Raw genomic sequence first — 14,814 nt, forward strand, 5'->3', positions numbered from 1 at the left:
TGTTCACATGGGACTAGTATTACCTAGGGACCTTCATTTATTTCTTAATAATTATGGAGGTCGTCTGTGATCTTATTTCAGTATGAACCTGCCATGTCAGTGATTTGTAAATAAGGAAAAGTTCCACCACAAATTATCTACCACATTTTGCCAGCTGTGTCAGCAAATATAAATGAAAGTATTGACAGCATTTCATGTTAAAAACTCAGCATGAAAACCATAGACTGTATATAAAGATGGACAATGCTCCACTGTACAAAAATAAATCACAAATATCAAGAATACAGCTGCTATCATCTTGAAGCCACGGTACTGAGTTCCTAACACCCAACCAGTCCAACAAGGACAGACTGGGAACAAATTATGGTACTGGAATTTTTCCTCTGGATCGGCCCACCGCATCTCAACAGGATTTACACAACTCAAAGATAACAACAAGTATAAAGAAATTCACCAGTATCTAATCAACACAGGTTTTACAATGCATGACACAGGTACACTTAATTAACACCATTACAGTATATTAACTGATGGCATATATTCACCTGCACCATCTGTCTATGTTACTCTCTCTTCTTTCGTGTTGTACGGTCTGTTGATATTGTTAGAAATGCCGCTATCATTAGAAACACTTTGCAGCATCAGCCTCAAATGCTTTTTTCTTTTTGTCTTTGATCTTCTCTGCTCCACCTTTTAATTTTTAGTTGCTTCATCCATCAAATTTGTATTTACATTCCAATTACTCCCCTCTAGATTTTATTTATTTCTTGCTTGGCCTTTGACATTACATGATGGACCAATCCACTTGAAGGGGTGGGGGGAGGTGGTGACGGCTGGCACCACTGGCGTGTAAGAACCCAATGTTTGCATCAGCACTCTCTGTCGTTATTTTAAACGATGCCGTTAAAATTGAAGAAAGAAAGAAAATGATGCATGTGTGGCGGCCATCAGTTGCCCTGAATTACCAGTTGTGTGATTATCCGGAACATCAAGATTGCCAGTCCACCCCTGCTCAATTCTGAGTGGCACCACTGATTGCGTGAACACCAGTAAACATACACACACACACACACACACACACACACACACACACCAACGAACACTTGAACATACATCTGTGTGGTAAGAAATATCATAATAAAACGTCATACACCACCTTTGAGGAAAAAAAAAAATTGACATGTACTTCGATCTTTTAGTTTGGACCAAATCCATTCCACTAACATGGAGGGGGCGGGCCTTATGACCTATACTGCAGCCTGTCATGTCGTCCATCTTTCTATACAGTCATAAATGGAGACCAAGTCGCAGAAAGAGCAAGTTCAAATCCATCAGAAGAGTGAAATCTCAAAAGATGATGAGATGGATGACACAGTATGCGGTAAGGCACATTTTTCATATTTCAGCAGGCTCAGCAGTTTATATGTAGTTGCTTATTATTGGTAACGTTCAGCATTTAGCTTACGCAGAGCCTTGACATCATATCTGGGGAATAATGTTAGTAAATTGACTAAAATACAGACTTTGTTTATCCTGTGTGAATGCGCCCCATGTAACACCAACGTGAAGGGGTAATTTCTAAACCACAGGAGGTCCCCTGGTAATACTCGTCCCGTGCGAATAGGGCTTAAGACAGTCTACATTTAAAAACAGCTAAGAAATCATTTCTCACCTTCAGTCTTTGTGTAAATGCTCTGTGAAGAATTGCTTACTTAAGCAGCCTACACAGTGTGATGGACATCTCTGAGCGAGCTGGAGGTGCTGCATCAAAGCTTCATTTCCACGGTTACAGTTCCTCTCAGACACATCAAGCTGCTAATAATCTGTTTGACCACCATCATATTTCACCACCGCCTCCTTCTTTGTTATGCCAGCCTCCTCGTTTCTCTGCATCATGTTTGAATACTTGGCAAACATGCACATATTAAATGCACCATTCTGCACCACTCAGATGTATTGTAATGCCTGCTACCCTTTTAATACGTCCACTAAAGATGAAGTACATCCATAAAATCAGAGGTTGTTTAGTGTCTGAACAAAAGAAAGAGATTAATTCACACTGTCACATCTTATCAAACAACAATGAGAAAATAAAGGAATAAGACATAACTTTTTAAATTTCTTGCCTGAGTCATCATCTCCATAAAGTTATATTTTTTTTTTTATAAATGATTTATGATGTTTTGCATCAGTGTTTTGCCCGTTTTTCAAACAAAAAAACTCATTCATTTCCTTCACAGATAAACCAGCTGTGTTTGACGTATTGGTCCCGATAGGAGTCAGTCTTCAGTCTGAGTCTTATTTTTTGTTGATATTTTGTTTATATGCCTTCATATTTCAGCTCTGACATGCTTGAAAATTGTGACTTTAACACTTCTAGAACGGCGGGAAAATCCACTGCATTTGATGATTTGATGCTCTTATCTTTGAGGTGTCACATTTTCCTGAAAACATGTGATGCGCTGTATTACAGGCCCTTACAAAGACGCTCTCACTGAGGATTATAAATCTGTCTTTATCAATTCTCCAAGATCACATCTCTGTCTCTGTCTATCTCCCTCTCTCTCAGACACACACACACACACACACACACGTATCATGCACCAGTGAACCAGCCTGTTCCTAGTAGCCAGTGACCTTTACATCTGTATGTCTAAACATATAGCAATTAATAACACAATTTGCTCTAATTTCAATGCAGTAGCGTAATTTACATTTACACATAGTAGTCCATGTTTACTACTTCATGCACACATGGAAAAGTCAAGGAATTTTTGGCCTGGAAAAGTTATGAAATTAGTAAAACTCATTGAAAGTTTCATATATATATAATATGATATATAGCTCTCATATGTTTTTTAAATAAATCAAAACAATTTGATCAGGTTTCAAAGTGTTATATCTTGTGAAAGGTGTCTTAAAGTAGCACAAGAAAACTGATGTCGATCGAGTTCCTTAATCATAGCTGCTAGATGTAAAAATATGAACACTTTCTTCAATAGGATGCTTTTAAAATGAGGTATATTCCACTGGATAAAAGCAGATGAATAATCATGTGGAGAAACATAATTGTGCACTTTTAAAAAATCGATTAAAAATGAAGCACCTCACATTTATACCTGCAATCACAGGTTTATCTGTCAAATACCATTTGATGCTGGAAATGAGCTCTTTCTTTCACTGAACCTCACCTGCCTTACACACCAGACAGAAAAAAAAACCTTCACAGCTTATTTTTGGTTCTCTTTTCCTCAGACGGCCATTGTTTTGGATTTGTGACGAGCTTAAAGTCTGGTTCTGAAGCAAGGACGAGGGATTATTCTATTAGTCATTTTTCCTCACCAAAATAATGTAGTGGGGAAGATTTATTATGGTTTTAGGTGCTGGGTGGAAGAGATCTGACTAGGCTGCAGATTTACAGCGAGGTTTTCGACCATTTTGCATAATCCCAAGAGACATCTGTCTGTGAGTGTGAGTCCCACCTTGCAAATTTCACATTTGAAGAATTCAAATTAGATGCTTCAGGACAAGACACACAAACAGACTTCTGCAAACACATACAGGCAAAGATGCTAATTTCCAGCAGATAATCGTCTATTTGAGGCTAATCTTTGTTGCCCCAAAGCATGTACGCACTTTGAAATCTGATTCAAATTCAAAATAAACCATAACTGTTTAAAGTGTGTGGTGTTACAGAGGGCATGTGTGTGTGTGTGTGTGGGCGTGTTCATGTATGTGTGTGTGTGTTTGAATGAGAGGTAATTCCTCAGCCAGAAACCAGCTGCATCTGTGTTCATCTGTTTATTACTCAGTTTATATAATTTGTTCATTGGTTTTTTCCTTGTTTGCAGAACTCGGTGGATTAGAGGCACTTTTGTCTTAAGTTATCCAAGCACCTCAAACACACACACACACACACACACACAGAGGCAGCTCTGTCCCTCTGTCTTGCTCCTGGTACTTCCTCCGCATATGAAACACACCTCCTCATACTTAGTGATTCGTTTTGTTTGTTTTGTTTTCCTCGCGCGTCACAATTGCTAGACGATCATCCGTCACATCTCGGAGGCGTCTGTGCACGTGCTGCGTGGATGTGTGGGCCTGTGTTAAAGCAAGTAGAAGTTATGTGGCTGATTTTGATCTGCTTTCAACTGTCAGCCGGCTCTGCATCAACTTCTCTCAGTCTGTCTTTTGCTCTGCCCGTCTCTCTTTCTACAGCTGTCACCGCCACGCTGCGAAGACAAATGAACCACAAGGTTGCTGACAGGACGTTTTTTTTTTTTCTCACATGCATGTGCTGTTGCTCTCACCACCTTCATTTTTAAATGTTGGCATAATTAGTGTAAACAAAAGTATCACCAAGAGAACTTGGAGACTTTACATTTACGTTTCCTCTACATCCCTCTGAATCAGATTTAATTTGACTCTACTTGACTTAACACCAACATCTGTAGATGTACAAGCACAAACACTCAAACTCAAGCACAAAACAGTTTGCTCTTCTTACACATTGCAAAAATATCTAGTATTTCTTGTCTGTTAAACACATACAAAGGCTGTCACATGTAGTGAACAGGAGTAATGTTTGGATAAAAAACTTGCTCATGAAACAGTTCAATAACTGACCAGTACGCTAGACAAAATACTTCGGCAGGTCCTCATCAGAGTTAAAATCAGGAGACAAAACCTGCCTGACCTTTTTATGCATTCATTCAAAACTCCACATTAGTCCTGCTCCTCTACACGTGAGTGTGTGACGTTTGCTCTTTTGTACACGTTTGAAGATCTCAACCCTTTTTCTTCAGAAGCACCAGCATTTGTTTATTGAAGTTATTAGATAAACTCATTGAGCACTTCAACATCTTTTTGGACTCATTTTTATCTGTAACTGAGTCATAGAGCCACAAATGTCAGGTTAAAGGTCCAGTGTGTAGGATTTAGGGGGATATATTGGCAGAGATGGAATGTAATATGATAAGGATGTTTTCGTTGGTGTATAATTAACTGAAAATAAGAATTTTGGGTTGTTTTTTTTTACCTTAGAATAAGCTGTTTATATATAAATAGGGAGCAGGTCCTAAACTGGCACGTCATGTTTCCACAGTAGCCCAGAATAGACAAACCAAACACTGGCTCTAGATAGGACCATTTGCTTTTTTGCATTTTCACATCAGTCACCACAGTAAGCAGCCTCTCTGCAACAAGCAGCATCAGAAATGAACCAATTTTTAAACATAGTCACTGTTTTTACCAGTTTGAATCACCGGATTCATAAGAAGGAGAGGAGAGGAGAGAGATAATTCAGATCCTGCCAAAAACCTGGTGAATGTCTGCATCCCAAGTTATCAGAGCAAAAAGGTGAGCACACACTAGCAGGTGCTGGGCTCTTGGCCCTGCACCAACATGCCAAACAGCGTCCAAAAAAAACATTGATTTGTAAAATGAAACTGCTTTATTCAGTGTTTTTACCTATTTAAGCCACCAGATCCTTTTTTTCCCATCAAGTACTTTCTAAAAAGAAAGATTAAGATTGTCTTGAAAGACCGAATAAATATTGTAACATTTGTTTCTACACAAACGGTTAATTTACACTGGAAACAGGCTAAAACTTGTACTTCACAGGCAGATTTGTTTACTTGTTTTCAAATAGTAAAACTTTTACAATAATTAATGACTAGACAATACAGAGATTTGTGCAGCAGCAGATAAACAGATTTATTGATGTTGTAGAATGTGGAAGAAATGAAAAGGTTGTGGAAAAATAAATTAGACTACAACATCTTTATCTCCTGTGGAAAACCCAAAGAGACTATAAATGTATGCAGATATATGCCAGAAAGCGAGCAGGAAGACAGAAATCAACATCTTTATAACATTATTAGTGGGAAATGTGGTCTTAATTTGGACAAACATCTCACAAAGAAATAAAATGGAAGCTATTGACTGCCTTTAATATGGTCTGCTTTGTAATTATACCACAGTATGGCAGTTCATTTGACAAAAATATGTGGATGTTTACAAATGGTACACATAGCACCTGTTCATTCAGGTAGATACACGGATAATTAGAGTGTGGTGCTGATGATGGCTGAGTGCTGAAATGTGTCTGCTGCTTCCGTGCTTTATCAATAAACCAAGATGGATTTGCCCTCCATGCTGCACCCGCTCGTCTAATTTGGATGTTTATTGGAGCCTACACCCAACCTGAGAGAAATCGGACAACTTTAATGATATCACATCAGGCTGTGCGCACCTCTTCTTCCTACTTCATCAAATCAACGTGAGCTATATTAAAGGAAAGTCGTCACTCTTTATCTTTGCCTCTGTGTCAGCTGTCAGATTAAGGTCCAGGGGTGGGATACATGAAAAGGGCGGGTTAAGATTCTACCCTAGGTCTTGGGAGAACCCTTTAAATTTATTTCTCAGTTATTGCCACCACTGGCATCAGGTTGAGGATGGAAGAGACACTTGTTTTCATATCATTATTTTGCATAAGAAATCTTAGGAACTAGTGCTGAGCGATATAGAGAAAATCAAATATCATGATAGTTTTGATCGAATACTTCAATATTGATGATGCAACGATAATGTAGGGTTGACTATTTTTTGTAAATAATCATCAGTAATGTGCATACAATGACTAAGAGGGTAAAGGCAAATAACAGAAACGCTAAAATTGTCTGGTAAGTTCAGAAAATTACATTCCTGTATTGCAGCCTTTAAAACTGGGAAAAGGTTAAACTTTCAATATTACAACATCTAAAATCTAAGACTATATGTAGTCACAAATCACGATATCAATATATTATCAATAGATCGCAAATGTGTTTTTTTAACTACACACATCTGCACAAAACCAGCAACTCGAAACTTAATGTCCTTCAAAGATGATGAGTTTTAGTTGCTTTAGACAGAAACACAATGAACCAATCACAGAATGTGATACTGGAAGCAGTTCTTAAAGGGGCCTGTGCATACCTAACAGGGCATTCTCAGCAGTGACTATAAATGTTATATTCAAAACTTAAAACATGCATATGCAGGATTTTTCCCAGTTCCCAAAAACCTTGCCTTTTTTTTTTTTTTTTTTTTTTTAAAGAAGACTGGTTTAAGGTGAATTTTACCTGAATATCAGACAGACAAAGTTATCAGCCAATTTAGCTCTCAGTAGTTTATAGAGACCAAAACCAGAGGTAAAAGGATATTAAATATTAAACTTAAATTCACCAGACAAACACCTATGTGCGCAAAAATTGTTCTGCTGCTATTCACAATAGTTTGTTGGACATGGTTATAAAAATATGTTTTAGGAGGAGAAAAATATGAATACATTTGAAATATTGATAGCTGCACTCCAGTATTTGTTCTGAAAATAAATAAAGACAGAAATCTGAGGAGATTTTAATATAGATTTCAAATTCAGAATCATATTTTCACATTCAATTGAACACTATCTTTATACTGCCTGATTGTGGTTTTGTTTATTGCTCAGCCTTGCTTCAATTTTTTCCAGTGGCCATTTCAGGTATTGCAGCAAAAAAAAAAAATCCCCTGCAGCCCATATAGCATTTTCCCATTAGGCCAACATCATAAAACAAATGTCAGTAAAACTGTTGACAAGAAACCTCAAACTGCAGACAAGGTTAAATGTGATTCTTTCTATTATTCTGTTTTCATTCATACAGATTTTATACCTGTAAAACTTTCCTCAAGCCAACTTTCCTCATCACAATCTTAAGTCTATGAGCAGAATAGGAACTCTTGGCAGCTGGTCCCGGTCAGCAGGAGAAACACTACAGCACATATCGGCTGCAAGGAAGTGAACCTGAAAGATAGAAACTTTTTAGGCATAATGGTGAGCAGTTCCATTGTACTAAATAGGTTCCATTTTGGCATCCAGTATCTAGTTATTATACATTTATGATTTATATATGAGCTAAAAGTAAATGAGCTCAACCTGAGCAGAGTTCACAGCTCCACTGTGAATGAACACTGACACACCTCCATTAAACCTGCTCTGAGCATTAACTTCAATCATCGTATAGGCCAGAAAATAAGACTGGCTCTGTCTTGCGGAGTCAGCACACACTAACAGCCCCGTAGCAGCCATTGTATCATTACGCACCATTACATACTGCGAGTCATAACAGCCTCGTGATTGATCACTCAGGAACAGACATAATTTATGATCTGGCGTGTGTTTTACTGCACGTTGGGACTGGTGTGTAAAGCCGTTTACTCCTTGCTGGAATAAAAATCATGCACTGTGTGAGACTCTGTTGAGACCTCATGACTCAACCTTGTGAACAGATTAGAGGGGCACTGTGGGGTTTTTGACCATTGGTGGTACTGCATGGCAACACTTTGATTAGTGCAAGTCCCAGAATTGTTCATATCTCAGGCTCTGCCAGCAAGAGTCAAGTCAGATCTTGGACTGCTGATTGTTAAAATATCACAGAATCATAATATTTCGCTTTTACAGCTGTGATAATAGTGTTACATAACTGAGAACAAAAATCGTTTAATGCATAAATACACAAGATGGGATCATGCAAGCCCTGATATTATTACATTTGTTTTTATTGTTCCAGGATTTTACTACTTCAAAAGTTGAAATGTGCACATATTTTTTTTTTTACTCTTAAGTCAAGTATCAAGTGGGTAAAGTCTTAAAGCCCAATATATGTGACTTCTCCTTCAAGTAACAATTAAAACACCAGCATGTAACTTATCAAAGAATGTGTCCTTATGGTTTGTTTTATATAGTGCTGTGCAGCAGCTTGAGTTCAAGCCTCCACACCTTAGCCAGTCTCGCTGCTCAATTACTAACTTCTTTTACATTGTGCAGTAAACACAATTGCTGCCTGCATTGGGGTAACAGACAGTTTTTGCAATTGAATGAAGTGTGACAATTTCATTCAACTAAAGATAATGCAACTTTTTCTTTCCCATTTATATCAATGAGTAGGAGTGTAACAGTTCGCAAAATTCTCTATACGGTATTTTTGATCAAATTAAGTAGAAATTTTCTTGCATTTTATTTTTTTTTATGTGAATTCATTAATTTATTAAAACTATCATTTTAAAGCATGATGTTTTTTTACTTTGACAATGATGTAGCTATACCAGAGTGACCCATCTTGTGAGGTGTCTTCTTAGCAGCATATAAAACAAACACAGCTCCTTATAAAATATAATGTGTAGTTATTAACAAATGCAAACAAACTCACAGACAATCTCGCCCACAAATGCCCCACAACCAGCAAAATAATAAGAAAATTAAAAAAAAAAAATGAAAGAACAAGCAGAGGGCAGAGTCTCCACAGAAAAATATACTGTCAAACACTTCTCGGAGAACACAAGTGGTGATGACTTTAGTATGAGTCAATACATTGTTTTTAAGGGAAATATGTTACCTTTAAATAGGCTAAATAGGATGGTTAGAGTTAAGTGTTACGAGTAACATGTTAATCGCGATATTATTACGGTCCATACATAATCCTTTTTTTTTTTTTTTTTTTTTTTTTAATCAACGGCTAGCCAGCATTCCTGTCCTTAAGATGCTTTACCGGGCTGAGTTTTGAAGATAAAGCAGCTGGTATCATTTGAAACTGGAAGGCCTAAGGAATCCAGCGGTACCACGTCATGCTAGCTTCTCAAGAAAGCTGATGGAAAATGCTTCGATGTTTGGCTGTATTTTGGCAATGGAAAAATTGCATGGCCACTTCACAGGAGTCCCTTGACCTGAATGAAAAGGGGTTCTGTGGGCAACCATGAGTCTCCCCTGTAAAGACATGCCAAATTCATGCTAGTTGCATGCAGAATAAAAAAATAACTTAATAAAAAACGTTAATAATTGTGATAAAATATTGAAGTTATACAATTAACTACAATTTAAAAAAATTAAATGTTTGACAGCCCTAGTTACAAGTGTGATTTAATAAGATGAACTTGACTTTGCAGTGAACATTTGAGACACCAAATAACATGTTGCCTAAATGTCATATTGCAAAATCTGTGCGCACTGTTGATAATGGAAACGCATTTCTATGTCATGACTTTATATATATACATTTCTGAGTAAAAGTGACATATGCATTGTTTTTTTGTGCATATGTATCATTTATTCATCTGCCCGCTGGGCTCCACAAGACGCTCAGAGCAGCACTTGTCTCTCCTGTCAGATATATCTGCCCTCTTGTAATCTGAAATTCCACTTTCCCCGAAAATCCCTCGTCTCTCCACGCACTCCTCAGTTCACACCCAACCACCCCTCTCTTCCTCTCTCCTGCCCCCCTTTCTCCTCCCTCTATCTCTTTTCTTCTCGTTCTCACACACACAGCTTATGCCAAGTTGTTAAATTTGAGCTCTCCATCTTCTTCCCCACACACACAGAGGTAAACACAGCCTGGCAAAAATAGCGTTCATCGCTGCATCCATCTCTTATTCTGGGCTCAAAGATGAGAATCATTTGGCAGGAATTTCTCTCTTTCTTACACACACACATACACACACACACTCACTCTATCTCTCTCTTTCTATCTCAACGCACAAATTGAATCTGTGGTCTTGACAGGGCAAGAGGACAGGGAGGACGAATAAAAATCACCTCATTACACACAACCTTACACATACACATCCCCTCGCACACACACGGATGTACGCAGACAGACGAACACAAACAGGTCATTCACATGCATTAAAGGTGGAAATAGAAAAGCCTTGAGTCCTGGTCAAATGTCATTTGGTGTGTAAACTCAGACGAGAGCCACATGAGATCGGAGGTGATGGGAATAACGGGGGGACGGTCTGAGAAACAATAGTGTGCACAGTTGTGGAGGCTGGAATAATGATGATTATGATTAAACTGATGAATGATGAAGGTCACAGTGACAATCTAAGCGATGAAAGCGATGATAATGATGATGTTCTCTCAATCTTTATCTCGTCCCTTCACTCGGTGAGGGTGCCCGGGATTTTTCAGCTGCACATGAGTGTTGTTGATGGTCTCTGTGATATCTCCATGTTTAATTGACGACTTCCCGCAGTGTGACCATGACTGCAATTTATAGTCCAAGGTGCAGCTAAAGAGATTATTGATCACGGCAGAAGGATAGACGTTATCGTATAAAATCTGCAAACTCTCCTGCTGTTAATTTAGTTTTAAGAATCTTTGTTTGTGCACAGGTCTGAAAGAGAATGGGGCAGATTTCAGATAGAAAAATTTTGATTTGAATAATTTATTGTATTTATTCCATCTAATGAATAAAGGGTGTGAAAAATGGGGGATATAATCTGTTATTTCATTAAAGATGTTACCATCAGGTTCAGGGACAGCTTCAAGATAACTTAACTCTTGCATGCCTCAGCTCATCATCTGCCAATCTACTTTTTAATACTGTTTTATAAAGTGTTTCACATCTGTGTTTGTGTATATTTATTACTTTTCATGCATGTCCATGCTTTTTATGCATATACAGTAATTTATATAGATTTACTACATTTCTGTTAACATTCAGCGATACTGTCTAAAAATGCATGTTACTTCATTCTATTTATGTTTAAATGTTATCTCTATATTTCAATTTGCTCCATTTCATGTCTTAAATTCAGATTTTGCTTTTGCTTGCATGTTTTTTTTTTTAAATAGATATTAAATAAACATTATTAGAGGGAGCCTGAGGCCTGAAATATTCATTACCAACGATTCTTCTCTGTAATTGTTGCATATATAAGAATAAAGGCCTTGATTTTGAAAGTAATCAGGATTATAAACCTGTAATAATTGACGTTTAGGCCACATGCAGGGATTTAAGCAATGCAAACCTATTAAAGGAGCAGTGTGTAGGATTTAGTAGCATCTAGAGGTGAAGAATGCAGATTGCAACCAGCTGAAACTTCTCCCATGTGCCAGGCAGTGTTCATTGAGCAAGAGGTTTTTACCACGAAGACAAATTGTCCACAGAGGAGATCAAGAAGTGCAGGAGTTTCATAAAAAACTATCTCACTAATGTCAGTGTAACATTAGTATCTATCTAAAGTTTGCTAATATTTACCTTCATTAAGCTACTGGTCATACTGAGTAAGTGTATTAATTGGACAAGTGCTTTTTATTGCCTATGAATGAAACTTTTCATTTTCATTCTCTGTCCCCCGAGTCTGAACCCAGACACCATCCTATTTGGACATAGACCTATAACAAATAGATTTTTGAGAATTAATGAATTTTGACTCAGCATTTCTATTCTAACCAGCGCAGGATATGCAGCATTGGAAACTCACACACTGACTGCATGCTTTAAATCATCTCACATGACGTTAATAAGCCTATCAAATCTGCAGTCCACTAATCATAGCAAATTAAATACACACGCAGGAAAGAGAGAAAACAGTCAGAGAAATTTGAGTAATTTCACATGGCGAGCTCTAAAGAGAGAAAATCAGACAGTGAAAATGGAGCTTCTAATCAAGAATGGACAGACTCTTACACGCTCATTCTTCCCACAGGCAGTGAAAAAACAGTATGTCTGCGATCCCCCTTGTTACCAAAATGACCAAAATGCAAGCCCATTGTTAACTTGCTATCCTCCTCTAATTCCCCTAGTAGCAGAGAGAGAGCAGGAGCAGAGGGGTTGCTCAGCTAAATATGTTAGTCTGACTCATATGACTTTATATGACTGCTTTATGTGAAAGTCACAATCTATGGCCCCAACCACCCCCTCTGAAATATAAGCAGTCTAACAGTGCTGTGTATTGATGACCCATGGCGCTGTCCGTGGTGCTGAAGCAGACGGATCTAAATTACACGGGAGGGCGTAGTGTAAAAACACACAACCAAAAGAATCGTGCATGAGGGGGTTTGTTAGTGGCAGGTCAACGTCCAATCTGTTCACTGGTTTATTCCAATCGCACAGCGGTACATGAGCTGTCAAAATGAAAAAGTTAAAAAAGGAGAACTGACACAACATCCAGTCTCACAAATGTAGCCTAAAGGTGAGCGAGGCAGGTTAGTGACCACCGGTCCAATCCCTGCTTAGAGTCCAATTCAACCCAACATACCCACCCCGACACCAAAAACAGAGTCTTTAAATTTTTCTTAATTATTTCAAATCGTATTTATTTAGTTCACTATTAAATCATATGTTTGTGTTTTTATTTTAATTCCCACATGAAGGTCCAGCATGAAGGCTTTGAAACATGAAGGCTATTTCAAAGCCTTCTCCACGCTGTCCAAAATAGCATCCTGGTGGAGAAATTCTTAAATGTTTACCAAGGAAAAGAGTCAACTTGAAGACTAAACATACTGGAATCTGCTGTGTTTTTTTTTTATAATTGTAGAATATCACCAACCCCCAGTTGCAAGACCTCAAATACCTAGAAAAAAATACAGAGGATATAGCCTCAGTGTCCTCAATGATAGCTGCAGCTCTGTGCCGTGACTGACAGGATCAATCTGGGTGGAGAAAGTGAAAAAGCAGCATCACCACTGCTGAGATGCCCTTGAGCAACACCCCTAACTACACCACGGCTCGGTGACCAACGGATCAGATTGTGCTGAGCCCCTTAAAGGTGTGAGTGCGTGTAACAATATTAATTTGAGAGAATTAATTCTGTGATTTGAGGAAACCTCAACAGTGGAACACAGCTGCCAACACTGCTGGGTGCTCCTCCCTTACAGAACGCTACAACATCATGTGATGAACTGCTTTCTACTGCTTTTGTTGTACTAACTTGAAACTCTTTTGGGACAAAGTTAGGGGAGAGAGCATTCCTTGAAACGCAAGACACTACAAAATATACAGCATACTGCAATGTTCGATAAGATAAACATGATAAACTATAGACACAGACAGATTTAAGGAGCGTGTACAAAGAGCATCTGTTTTTCTGTTACAAATCCTGCCGTCCTTGGGTGGCTGTAACCCTTAAACCTTTGACAGCTCGCAATTTCTCATAAAGGGAAAAGAAAATGGGATTTTCTGCACCTTCTCTCTGTCTCACACACACTCGCACATACACACAATACAAAATACACCCCTGTATTTGTGTCAGGAACATTTTCCCAAAGGAAATAATGGGAAAATCACATGATGAATATCCAGCTCACTCTGGAACATGTGCATGTAAGTGTGTATGTGTTTGCACGCGCACGCTTGTACAACTGCATTCAAGTCTCGTAAGCGTACTGTACGTCTAAAGTTTATTCTTAATATTTGCTGCGTGCCATTTTCTGTCTGGACTGTTAAAGCAATGTTTTGTATTCTGCTGACGCTTTCTCATCTAACAACGAAGGCTGGTGTTCAGCAGCAGAGACAGAGAGCAGAATGGAAAGCAGACTGAGGCAACGAGGAAGGAGGAAAAAACGTTTCTACCTTTGCAGACGGAGGACCTCCCTGAACCAGCAGAGCCTTCAGTCTTGGCGTGCTTTTCACATCACTATCAAAAACAGAGAGAAAAAGGGGAAGAGGGGAACGGGAAGGGGCGGAAAGAGACAGAGGGAGGTTAGGTTAGAATGACAAAGTTGAGAGATTTCTGAAAATTCACAGCAGCACAGACTGACAGTCTGCCACTTAAAAAAAACCCACACAGGGACAACTAAGCAGCACTGGAGAAAAAAAAACAGGAGTGGAATTTAAGTTTGGACTTTTTCCCCTGGTTACTGTCGTAAAGTGAAACTTGTAAATTAATAATAAAAAAAAGTGAATTTATATAACACAATTAATAGGACACCTCAAAGCTCTATGTGTGTCAGAGGGGGAGGAGAGATGAGAAATGGGACAAAGAAACGAGGAGAAAAATGCAAGGGATTGTTGA

At 38.4% G+C, this 14,814-nt stretch overlaps 1 protein-coding gene across 1 annotated transcript in view; it reads right to left on the reverse strand.

Annotated features, from left to right (window-relative positions):
• Positions 1 to 14,432, reverse strand: part of elfn1b (extracellular leucine-rich repeat and fibronectin type III domain containing 1b) — a 46,793-nt gene extending 32,361 nt beyond the window's left edge. Inside the window, exon 1 of the mRNA XM_042485883.1 lies at positions 14,373 to 14,432. The gene's annotated coding sequence lies outside the window, so the exon portion shown is untranslated. The remainder of the gene's footprint in view (positions 1 to 14,372) is intronic.
• Positions 14,433 to 14,814: the final 382 nt, after the last annotated feature.

This window comes from Plectropomus leopardus, chromosome 4 (genome assembly GCF_008729295.1).
Source record: "Plectropomus leopardus isolate mb chromosome 4, YSFRI_Pleo_2.0, whole genome shotgun sequence".
NCBI lineage: Eukaryota > Metazoa > Chordata > Actinopteri > Perciformes > Serranidae > Plectropomus > Plectropomus leopardus.